This window comes from Podarcis bocagei, assembly GCF_964188305.1.
Source record: "Podarcis bocagei genome assembly, chromosome: 11".
Lineage (NCBI taxonomy): Eukaryota > Metazoa > Chordata > Lepidosauria > Squamata > Lacertidae > Podarcis > Podarcis bocagei.
The window spans coordinates 35,547,658-35,558,027 of NC_138136.1; the positions used below are offsets into that span (position 1 = coordinate 35,547,658).

The 10,370-nt window shown below is 47.8% G+C and overlaps 1 long non-coding RNA gene across 1 annotated transcript; it reads left to right on the plus strand.

Annotated features, from left to right (window-relative positions):
- The first annotated feature begins 273 nt into the window (after positions 1-273).
- On the plus strand, positions 274-9,747 carry LOC308597082. The gene is made up of 4 exons (XR_014012827.1): positions 274-393; positions 1,046-1,104; positions 6,335-6,375; positions 9,635-9,747. It is a non-coding gene; the product is annotated as an uncharacterized lncRNA (long non-coding RNA).
- The last annotated feature ends 623 nt before the right edge of the window (positions 9,748-10,370 follow it).

The window sequence follows — 10,370 nt, forward strand, 5'->3', positions numbered from 1 at the left end:
TATGGGGAGGCACAGATTGCCCATCCCACCCCTCCATAAGGTATGTTACCCATAATCTGCATACTAGGATACATTTGAGGAGGATCCAGCAATTGCAGCAATTGTTTTATATATTGTTTTAGAGGTACACAAGCAGCTGCTAGGAGCACATTCCCCAGCGGTATGTGGAGTGAACATTTCAACAAAAGACAAAGACAAATGACAGATAAAGTGGGCCAGTTCAGTGGCTGTCCTTCCAAAGAATCTAAAGTATGTAACTGCTTTGAATGTGCTGCCTAGACCAGTGGAATTGGCAGGAACTCATCAATGCTTCTGGCATCAACTGCAGAGTTTGCTTGGTCCACTTAGAGAAAGCTGCTGTCCTTTTTCCCACTCCATGCTGGCAAAGGGCAGGTGAGTATAGTATTAGCTTTTGACATTATCTTCCTCCTACCTGTACTTCAGGTTCTGTGTAGTCAGAAGCGTCAGATGTCAGTGGGAGACCAGCATTTAGCAAAATTTTCAGCTGCCACCTCTTTCTTTTGTCTCTCATTTGTCACCAGGTCTACTGGGTTCTTGAAGTACAAACTACTGTGAACTCCTTTCTCCTAATATAGGGAGGTGGTGGGTTCCCCCTCTATATGACCAGTCAATTCACAGCTGAGTACCTGCATGAACCAGGCCCACCAACAAAAGACTGAGCTAAAAGCCAGCAAGAGGAGAAGGGCATTTGGAGGTTTCTGCTTCTGGGTAACACACTTTGATACACAAAGGGAATGACATGAACACACATTCAAGTACACAGGCCGCTGGAGAATGTGATTCTCCTCCATCACTCCTCCACCTCCCTAGCCCTTAAAAATATTAACTCTGTCTGGTTTAACTGACAGATGTTATAAATGTAGCCAATTTCTGTCACACACCCATCTTTCATTATTTCATCTGATCCATTTTTAAAGACAGCTAAGCCTAAAAGCCATCATCATATCTTGTGTCGGTGCCAATGAATTCCATAAATTAATCCATGGATTGTGTGCAGAAGTTCTGTCTTTTGTCTGTTCTGCAGGGATGTTGCTAGATGTTTAGAAGACATGAGGCACCGTCCCAGATGACATACATTTACAGGTATATGTACAGATGTCAATTTAAGTTGAATTAAGTTGACAAACTCTAGCCCTTGTTGCCAGGGGTTACTCTGAGCTATGGGATGCCAGCAGGATTTTCTGGGTACACTGCCAAAAAACTGCTACTTATATGTATATTAAAACTAAAAATTTCAACATAAAACATTATCTTTCTATCTATCACATTTATATCCTGCCTATCCCATGGCATACATGTTTCTCTTCCTCCCCATTAACAACCCTGTGAGATAGGTTAGACTGAGAAACCAGCCCAAGCTCACCCAGTGATCTTCATGGCCGAACAGGGGTTTGAATCCTGATCTCCCAGGTCCCATTCCAAGACTCCAACCACTACATCTCACTTACTTTTCATAACCACCCTATCCTGCAATTGCAGGTCCTTAGTAGGCCTGGGTGATGTATCGATACATCCACCCAGGACTGATTTGAGCACCAGAGCACGATGGCGCCTTCACCCGGCGGTATATCAGGGATGAAACATCTGCTGCTCCTGAGAAGTGGCTTCAGTTTCACCCACAATATATCACCAGGTGAAGGCACCATTGCGCTCTGGTCCTCAAACCAAGGGAGCAACAAGCTGAGAGGCGCCGTGGCCCATGGAGCTTGTTTGTCCCTTGTATTGCCAGGCCTCCATCCACCGCTAGCACCCAGCCTGCCAAGGAACAAACTAGCTCCATCAGGCCCAGCCCCATCAGGCACCGGGGTGAAACCACCACCATTCCTGCCAAGGGAGTGATGTTTGGCTAGTGATACATCATGATGTTGAATAGCACATATTGCCCAGCCCTAGTCAGTACCATCCAGGGGACAAGGGTGGCACTGTAGTCTAAACCACTGAGCCTCTTGGACTTGCCGATCAGAAGGTTGGTGGTTCGAATCCCCACAATGGGGTGAGCTTCCGTTGCTCTGTCCCAGTTTCTGCCAACCTAGCAGTTCAAAAGCACATCAGTGCAAGTAGATAAATAGGTACCGCTGCAGCGGGAAGGTAAACAGCGTTTCCGTGCGCTCTGGTTTCCATCACGGTGTTTCGTTGCGCCAGAAGCAGTTTACTCATGCTGGCCATATGACCCGGAAAGCTGTCTGTGGACAAATGCCGGCTCCCTCGGTCTGAAAAGCAAGATGAGCGCCACAACCCCATAGTCACATTTGACTGGACTTAACTGTCCGGGAGGGGGGACGCGGGTGGCACTGTGGGTTAAACCACAGAGCCTAGGACTTGCTGATCAGAAGGCTGGTGGTTCGAATCCCCGCGACGGGGTGAGCTCCTGTTGTTCAGTCCCAGCTCCTGCCCACCTAGCAGTTCGAAAGCACGTCAAACTGCAAGTAGATAAATAGGTACCACTCCAGCGGGAAGGTAAATGGTGTTTCCATGCGCTGCTCTGGTTCGCCAGAAGAGGCTTAGTCATGCTGGCTACAGGACCCGGAAGCTGTACGCCGGCTCCCTCGACCAATAAAGCGAGATGAGCGCCGCAACCCCAGAGTCGGCCACGACTGGACCTAATGGTCAGGGGTCCCTTTACCTTTACCTAACTGTCCAGGGGTGCTTTGACTACCATCCACACAAGATCTGTAGCAACTACAGACCAACACAATCTGTGCTACATCTAGAACACAATTTAAGGCGGTGAGCATGGCATACTGAAAAAACAACAGATGTTGCAGTGCCTCTCTAATATGGAAAAGACCTTCTGTGTATTCCCAGAAACACACACACACACCACACTGTGGTTGCTGCTTCATGCATTCCAGAGCAATTGGGACTGAGTGGTGTAGCAGTTAGAACAAGCATTGAGGAGTCCTTGGTTTCATCCACCTCCAGCCATTAAGCTATTGAGTGACCTTGGGCCTGCACAATCCATCTCACATATTGGGGAAATAAAATGGAGGGGGGGAGAGTTAAGGTCCTTGGAGGAAGGTTGGGATAAAAATGTAATAAACAAGACGGCTGAAATTAAGCCCCAAGCACAGATGATTCCATGAATTTTGGTATTGGGAGATGAGGATTGCAAGACGATCAGGCCTCGTTTTATCTCTCTCGCTGCCGCTATGTAATCGTCTAGCGCGGTCCCTCTGGGCTGTACCTGATGCCACAGGAAGCTGCTTAGTTAGCTACACTCTTAGCCTGCCAAAGAGAAGAAACCTCAGAACAAATCTGTTTTGTCTAACCCTATTCCCTTGAGTGCCGCCACTCTCCACACGCTCGCCTCCCAGACATGCCGTTTCCAATTAGGTTTAATTCTACATGAAATAAAATGCATTACATGTCGCAAGCTATTGCCAGTGCGGAGCTAAGGTTTCTTTCTGTCTCCCCGCCTCTCAAGGGTATGTGAACCAAAGCACATGATCTAGTAGCAGCTCCAGGGGTCTCCTGACTGCCTTTAAGATGTCACGGAGTCCAGGAGCTTAGCAAGGTTTTTAAAAAGAAAGAAAAAGACAGATAGGTGGTGTGGACTGGATAATGAACACACCCAGCGTTTGATAGAAGGATTACTATCGAAGTTTGCAGCTGATCTCATATATTCTTGATCAGTTTGGGCCACACCATATATTTAAAACACTTTGATACCAGTTTAAAGGATAGCCACAGATGCCTAGTTTCATTTTCTGCAATAAGATTCTGAAACATTTGATGTTCTCCCGGTCAAATGGAGAAAGGAGACTGCTAATGTGCTATTTATTCTCTCAATTGGAATGGAAAGCACATACTACTCATCTCTGGAAATGTGTCACTGCAGAGTATGGAAAATAACAGGGTATCTTCAGCAGCAGGCTAGCTTATGGGCTCAGGTTGGGGGACTGTTGCTCGTTCCTGTCATGCCTCAGCCTGGGGACTCCTCATCAAAGGAGAAGTAGGAGGTTAAATCCTGGGTCAGGCCCCATTTGGGGGTGAAGTGTCAGGATCCTGGGAGGAGGCTGAGAAGATGCTGATTGGAACAGTCTGTGTGAACTAACTGTCCAAGAGGGTTGGCTGACTGACTCTTGTTTGGCCCTTGCTTGCTTGGGCCAGATAGTGCTCTGGTTACTGTCCCATGGGTGTGGCTGCTGGCAAGTCCCTGGCTTACTCTGGTGCCCAGTGAGGACAGGGCAGTTCCAAAACATCCGCCTCCAGAGGCTAAGTGGCTCACTCTTGTTCTATTCTGTTGTTGGAGGACGTAAGTCTCTGAATATCATTTGTGGGAAGTGCAGGTGTGGAGAGCACTGCTGTGCTCAGGTCCTGCTTGTGAGCTTCCATAGATAGGCATGTGTTTGGCCACTGCGTGAACAGAGTGCTGAACTAGGTGGCCCCCAGTGGCCATCGAGGAGGGTTTTTAATAGCAGAGTTGGCCATTGCTGCAAAATAGCACAAGTCCTCACATTGGCTCTCTTAAATTATATTTTTAATCACACTGGTAGTCCTCTCATGGCACAAGATCCGAGAACTGTGGCGTCTCCCTCTCTGCTACAGCAGAATGGAAGAGAGTGACAGTAGGGTGTTAAAGCCACTTCTGGCCTGCCCAGGAGGTGGGGTTGCGGGCTTCACGCCCACCCCCCATGTGAGCGGGGGCTGTTTTCAGCCCCCGCGAGAGCAGGGGAATCCCGGCTGGGGGGGCGTGGCCTGCCCTATTTAGGGCCGGCGCAGAGGGGGCTCGCCCTCTTTTCGCCGGCTAGCCCCCACGTTTTCCCACCCTCCCTCCCTTTGGGTAGGCTTTAGGTAGGTCTCTGACTTTGCTATGGACTTCGGTCTGTCGCCGCAAGGGGCATGGTAGGAATTTTTCCCAATTGGCAATTTACAGCCATTTGGTTTTTCGCCTACCTCGTAGCAACTCGTCACAACTCTTCGGCATTGGCGGTAGGCATTGGTAAGAAGGGGTTAAGAGGATGGGGGGGGAGGAACGCCATCACCTCCCCCCAGTGAGCGAAGGGTGGTCCGTTAAAGGACTCCGGGGGGCGTGGCCCTGTCCGAAACCTATGGAGGTGTGGGCCAAAGGCACCCCCCCAAGCGGTGACCCGGGGTAGCTCCTAGTCGACGTGCCTCAGCAGGAGTCTCCCCTCCTATGGTGTTAACCCTTCCCGTGTCTCCAGCAAATGGGCTGGAGCCGGATAGTCGTTAGGACCAATGCCTAAGCCAATGCCTCTCATTCCTGAATTCAATAAAGTTGTGGCCTAATTCACCCATTTAACCTTAAACTATGGTGTCTCGTGTCTTTATTTATCCTGGTGGGGGGCGGGAACTCGCCACGCAAATAAGTTTGGGTGGACAAACAGATCCCACTCATGTAATGCTGTCTCTTCTGTCTGGAGAGGGATGAAGGCTGTTTCCTTGCCCTCTTTTATTTCCTCCTGATATCAAACCAATTCCTGAGTTGTCCTCAGATTAGTACAGTACTTAAATCCATTTAATTACCATGATGAATGACGCAGCTGCCATTGATCTCCTTGTTCTTACTCGCCCTGAGTACTAATGGGATGTTAATTTTGCCTTTTAAAAGTACAAAGTCTGATGTGGATTTTCTATTTACGCATGTTAATAGCTCTGTCAAAAGGAATCCAGAACTGGCAGTACATGACTAATTGGCCAGTTTGTTTTACTGTCCTCCTTGGTGAGGCTGATCGCATTTCCCGCCCTCTGGCAGAATGCAAATCAAATCTGCTATCAGCAGAAAAGGAAGGTCTGAATACTATTTAGCAGGGGCAGGGGTGGGGGGGAGACGAGGAAGAAGATATAAGGGTTCCAACAGGAGCAGGAAAGCTGCTCCTATTATTGTCTGCAAGCAGTTCAGTCATTGGGGGGGGGAGAGCTTAACAGGGGAGGGGCAGAGAAGGGATTTAATGAGCTGTGTTGAGCAGCGAAAGAATTACTGTGTAATTAACTCCCAGAAGATCTTATTGATGCTTCAGCAGTGAACCTGCAAGGGGGAGATGCTTCCATCTCCATCTGAATTAAACTTTAATTTGGTGTCAAAGGGCAATGGAAAGCCCTGAATTATAAAGCAAAGAAATCAATGAACTGTGTGAGGGAAAGGGTCACACAGCTCCCCACCTCAGCCCCCTTCCTGGCTCCTTTCCGCAGAGGTTGCCGATGGCCAATTTGGAGATAGAACTAGGCTTTTATGTTCATACTCGGAGGCCCTTTGCCGGAAGTATTGACTTCTGCAGAAGCTTTGAATCGCCTAATTTACCATATGCTTCTTCTCTCCTGCATTCCTCATCCATGTTGCCTCCCCATTCAGACTCCTGATAGCTCCAGCCAAGTCCTCTCCTGCCATCCTAGGTAAGAATGCATGTTTGTACTTTACCCTAATGAGCATCCTTCAATCCCGAAATGTGAATCTAAACTGACTGGGCCAAGGGGGCCTGAAGGATTGCCATCTACCTCATGTAGCTAGAGTGGCATTGTGCCCAGCTTCATAGGGGAACAGTCCAACTGGTTCAAGTCCATTTGAAAAATAAAACACCCTAAGGGGGGAGAGCAGCAGGGGCCTTGCCCATCAACAGTTAGCACCGGGCAGACAACACAGGGTCTTTACCCATTTAGGTGAAAAGTATCATATTTCCATTTAAATTATGGAAATTATTTTGAAATCTGAAACTATCCACACGAATTAACTTATGCCCATTGTATACAAATATGTGCCGCTTTTTGACCTGCATAAATGGCAATCATAGCCTGATTTGGAGTTCTCACTACTTGGGATCACTTGCTGGAGGCAACTAGGGGGGATATGTGTCAGCAGTGGATGTCAGGAATAAATCACATGGAGTAAGTGAAATGAACTCTTTATTGGACAGAAGCAAGGTCAGCTCAAGAGTGCCAGGCCTAATGGGCACAGCAACTCTTCTCAGTAGGTTTTGCCTTTATGAAGCAGTTGTGGAGGCTGAAGGTTACCACCTTCCCACAGCGGCCTTAATCTTTTTCTCCTCCCCCAGGTATTTCCCAAGCAATCTGAGACTTCACCAGTGCAACTACCTGTGCTCCTCCCTCTTCACACTTCTTCTGGGGGGGACTAAAGGGAAGGGGAGCTTGTCGCAGCAGCAGCAGGAGGAGTCCCTCTGGCTTCTTCACCAGCCTGACTCATCCCTGCCTCTTGGCCTCCCTCCTCTTCTGCTTCAGCTTCTGATTCTGGACTTCTCTCTGCCAGAAACTCTCCCTACTCACTAAAATCTGTTACCTCTTCAGCTTCCCCCACACCCTCCTCCCAGGCTTCTCCCTCTGACCACCAATCCCTGGGCTCTGAGCCTTCTTCCCTTGAGGATTCCCCAGCTGGTACCTCCCACCATTCTTCTGTGTCCAGCCAGTCCATGACGAGATGCTATAGTCCAAAACATCTAAAGGACACCATTCTCCCCCTTCTGCGTTCTAGAATTCATTCTTGTAAATTGGGTTCTTCCAGCTAATAAGAGAATAATTTGTGGTGGCCTTGGAGTGTGAACTCTTTTGAGAATGGGAGGTGACTGAAAGGGAGCCATTTTCCATTTCAGAAACCATTTCAGACAGTGCTAGTGAGCATAAATTAGAGTCCTCTTCAATGAACATCTATTAGAGGAACATTGAGTTTCCAGCTCAGCTAGCGAGAAGTGCCAATGGGTTTGGTATTAAGATCGAGAAGGAAATTAATGTGAATGCACACAGAATTCAGCCAGCAGCAAGAAGATACATAACTGTATTTCCAAAGCGTTTACTTTAAGCAATCAAGCACATTTGAAGATGTTTCCATTTGACGGGTCTTTTTAATTGCTCTTTTACTGAATGTGTCCGCGTAGGGTGAAGGAAGGTTACAAAGCATTGTTCACAACAAACATTTCCCCACAGTTTACAGTCATCACTGTTTATCTACGGAGGTCGACACAACCCTACTGGGGGTTTTTTGTACCCATTTACAAACACAAATCTTATGGTAATGAAACCAGGATGGAAGCCCAAATGTTATGCCCCCACATATTTGTTTCAGGGATGGTTTCAGCTGCTTTGGAAAGTTTGGATTTGAAAGTTATCTAGTGAGAGACACACCACAACTTCACGTCTGCGCATTGCTGCTGGTAATACCTAACAAGATGGGTCATTGTGAGTGCATGGAAGTAATTGTGTGCAGCTGGGGCGGGGGGTGGGGGAGCAAAGAATCGCACTAAAAAGCAAATTAGTGTAGCATGTTCACCATTTCTGTGTGGCCAATTGTAAACTTCCAGAAAACCACATGCAGCTTTTCCCAGATGCCAAATGAAGAGGAACTAGAAGTGGCCATTATAATACAACTCAATTCCTGTTGTTACTTAGTGCTCTGCTGAATGGCCAGCAAAGAATTGCAACCTGATCCTAACCATATACATTCAGTGGAAAGTCCCATTGATTTCGGTGAGTTTAATCTCTCAAGTTAATATACTGCATTGAGAATCTCAACCTTGCCAACCAATGCCACCTCTGGAGGGTTTTGCTCAGCTTCACATATTGCTTCCAATAACTTGGGGAGGGTCGATAAAGTTTGAATCCCTTGTAGACTTCCTTTTCTTTACAAACTAATATACAGGGACATCAAAAAATTTCCAGACAGTATTGTGACAACCTTATTCAGGATATTCCCAAGGCGATATAGACCAGCTGGAATGTAATGGGGCACTGACAGCAATTTGAAGCTGCCCTATGGCAGGCCTCCTACAGATAATTGTTGGCTTCCCTGAAGGCTTGAGTTGCCATTGAATGCTGTTCTCTCCCCTGGCATGAAGGGGTGCAGTTTGCACTGCAGCTGCCCCACTCCAAGCCAATTAATTCTATTATTCCCTTTACAGGCATGGCAAACTCAGCGAGGTTTGGAATTAAAATGGGTATCATGCGAGGCACTGTTAATGCTTTCGCTTGTTTCTAGAACAGCAGAAAAGAGCACACACAAAACTCTGCAAGGGATTTAGGGCGATAGCCAGTGTTGCGTGAGATGACTTACCCTTCCGCCCCTCCACCCACCTGCAGCAGTAGAACCACTGGGACTGGAAAACAGGACACATGTCCTGGTCCCCACCACCCTTTGGTCACCTCCAAATGGCAGTGCACCAACTGCACCCATCTGCAACAAACTGCAACCTCTTGCAACTCTTTCAAAAAAACAAGAACAGAACTTGCCAGTTCTGTCTGTCAACTGTGGAGACTAGGGGGCCTGGTCTGCCTCCCAGCTCTCCGAAAGCGTTGTGTCTCCCACTCTGGGCTCTCCCAAGTGGCAGTGACCAGGTCACACTGAAGGACGGCCTGTACATGCTTCCATTTCATTCTCCCCCTCCCTCCTCCGTGTGTGTGTGAGAGAGAGAGGGAGAGAGAGAGAGAGCAGGAGTAGAGAGAGGGTATTGATCAGGCATAGGCAAACTCCGGCCCTCCAGATGTTTGGGACTACAGTTCCCATTATCCATGACCACTGGTCCTGTTAGCTAGGGATGATGGGAATTGTAGTCTCAAACATCTGGAGGGCCAGAGTTTGCCTATGCCTGGTATTGATCAAAACATGAAGAACTTTGATGATGGTGATGCAGTGCCTCTCCGTCCTCCCAAGGTCTGAATATGTGGTGGGTGGAGTAGACAACAGGATGAAAGCCAGAGAGCAAGGAGAGAGAATGTGGCAGGACCTGCTGCAAAGAAAGCAGGCAAGAGTAGAAGAAAGGAGCTGATCTTAGTGGGTGGCACAGGAGAAAGAAGCATGCATAAGAGTGCACTGCAAAAACTGTTATTTGTTTATTTGTTACATTTATACAGTGCCCTGCTTTTCTTTCAGTGAGCCAAGGACAGTGCACCAGGTCCTTCCCCCACCTGGCGCCTGCCTACTTTATACCTTCACAACAGCCCTGTAAGGTAGGTTGGGATAAACATAGCGAGTGAACAAAAGGAGTGAGTATTTGAACCCAGATCTCCCAATCCTAGACCAACACTCTAGCCATTATGCCACACTGGTTCCCGTCCATCCCTCTGTCTCTCTGTGAGTTACAGTTCTGGGCACTCCTCCGTCACGGGCAGAGGATTCTGTAAGTTTTTAAGAGGACACAAAATGCTTAGGAATTTGTGGCTGGAGTGCAGGAGGGCATAACACCAGAAGTGCCATAGAAAAAACGTTCAGTGCAGCACATCAGGAATTAAGCTCAAGCAAGGTTTATTATGCATCAGATAAACAGTCTGAACGGATGTGCTAGTCTGAATTCATTCAAATTGCTCTTTAAAGTGTTGCTGCTGCTTTTTTCCCAACATGGTAGATATTGGTGCTTCGTGTGTATTCAGTCAGAAGACACTCCTGCTGT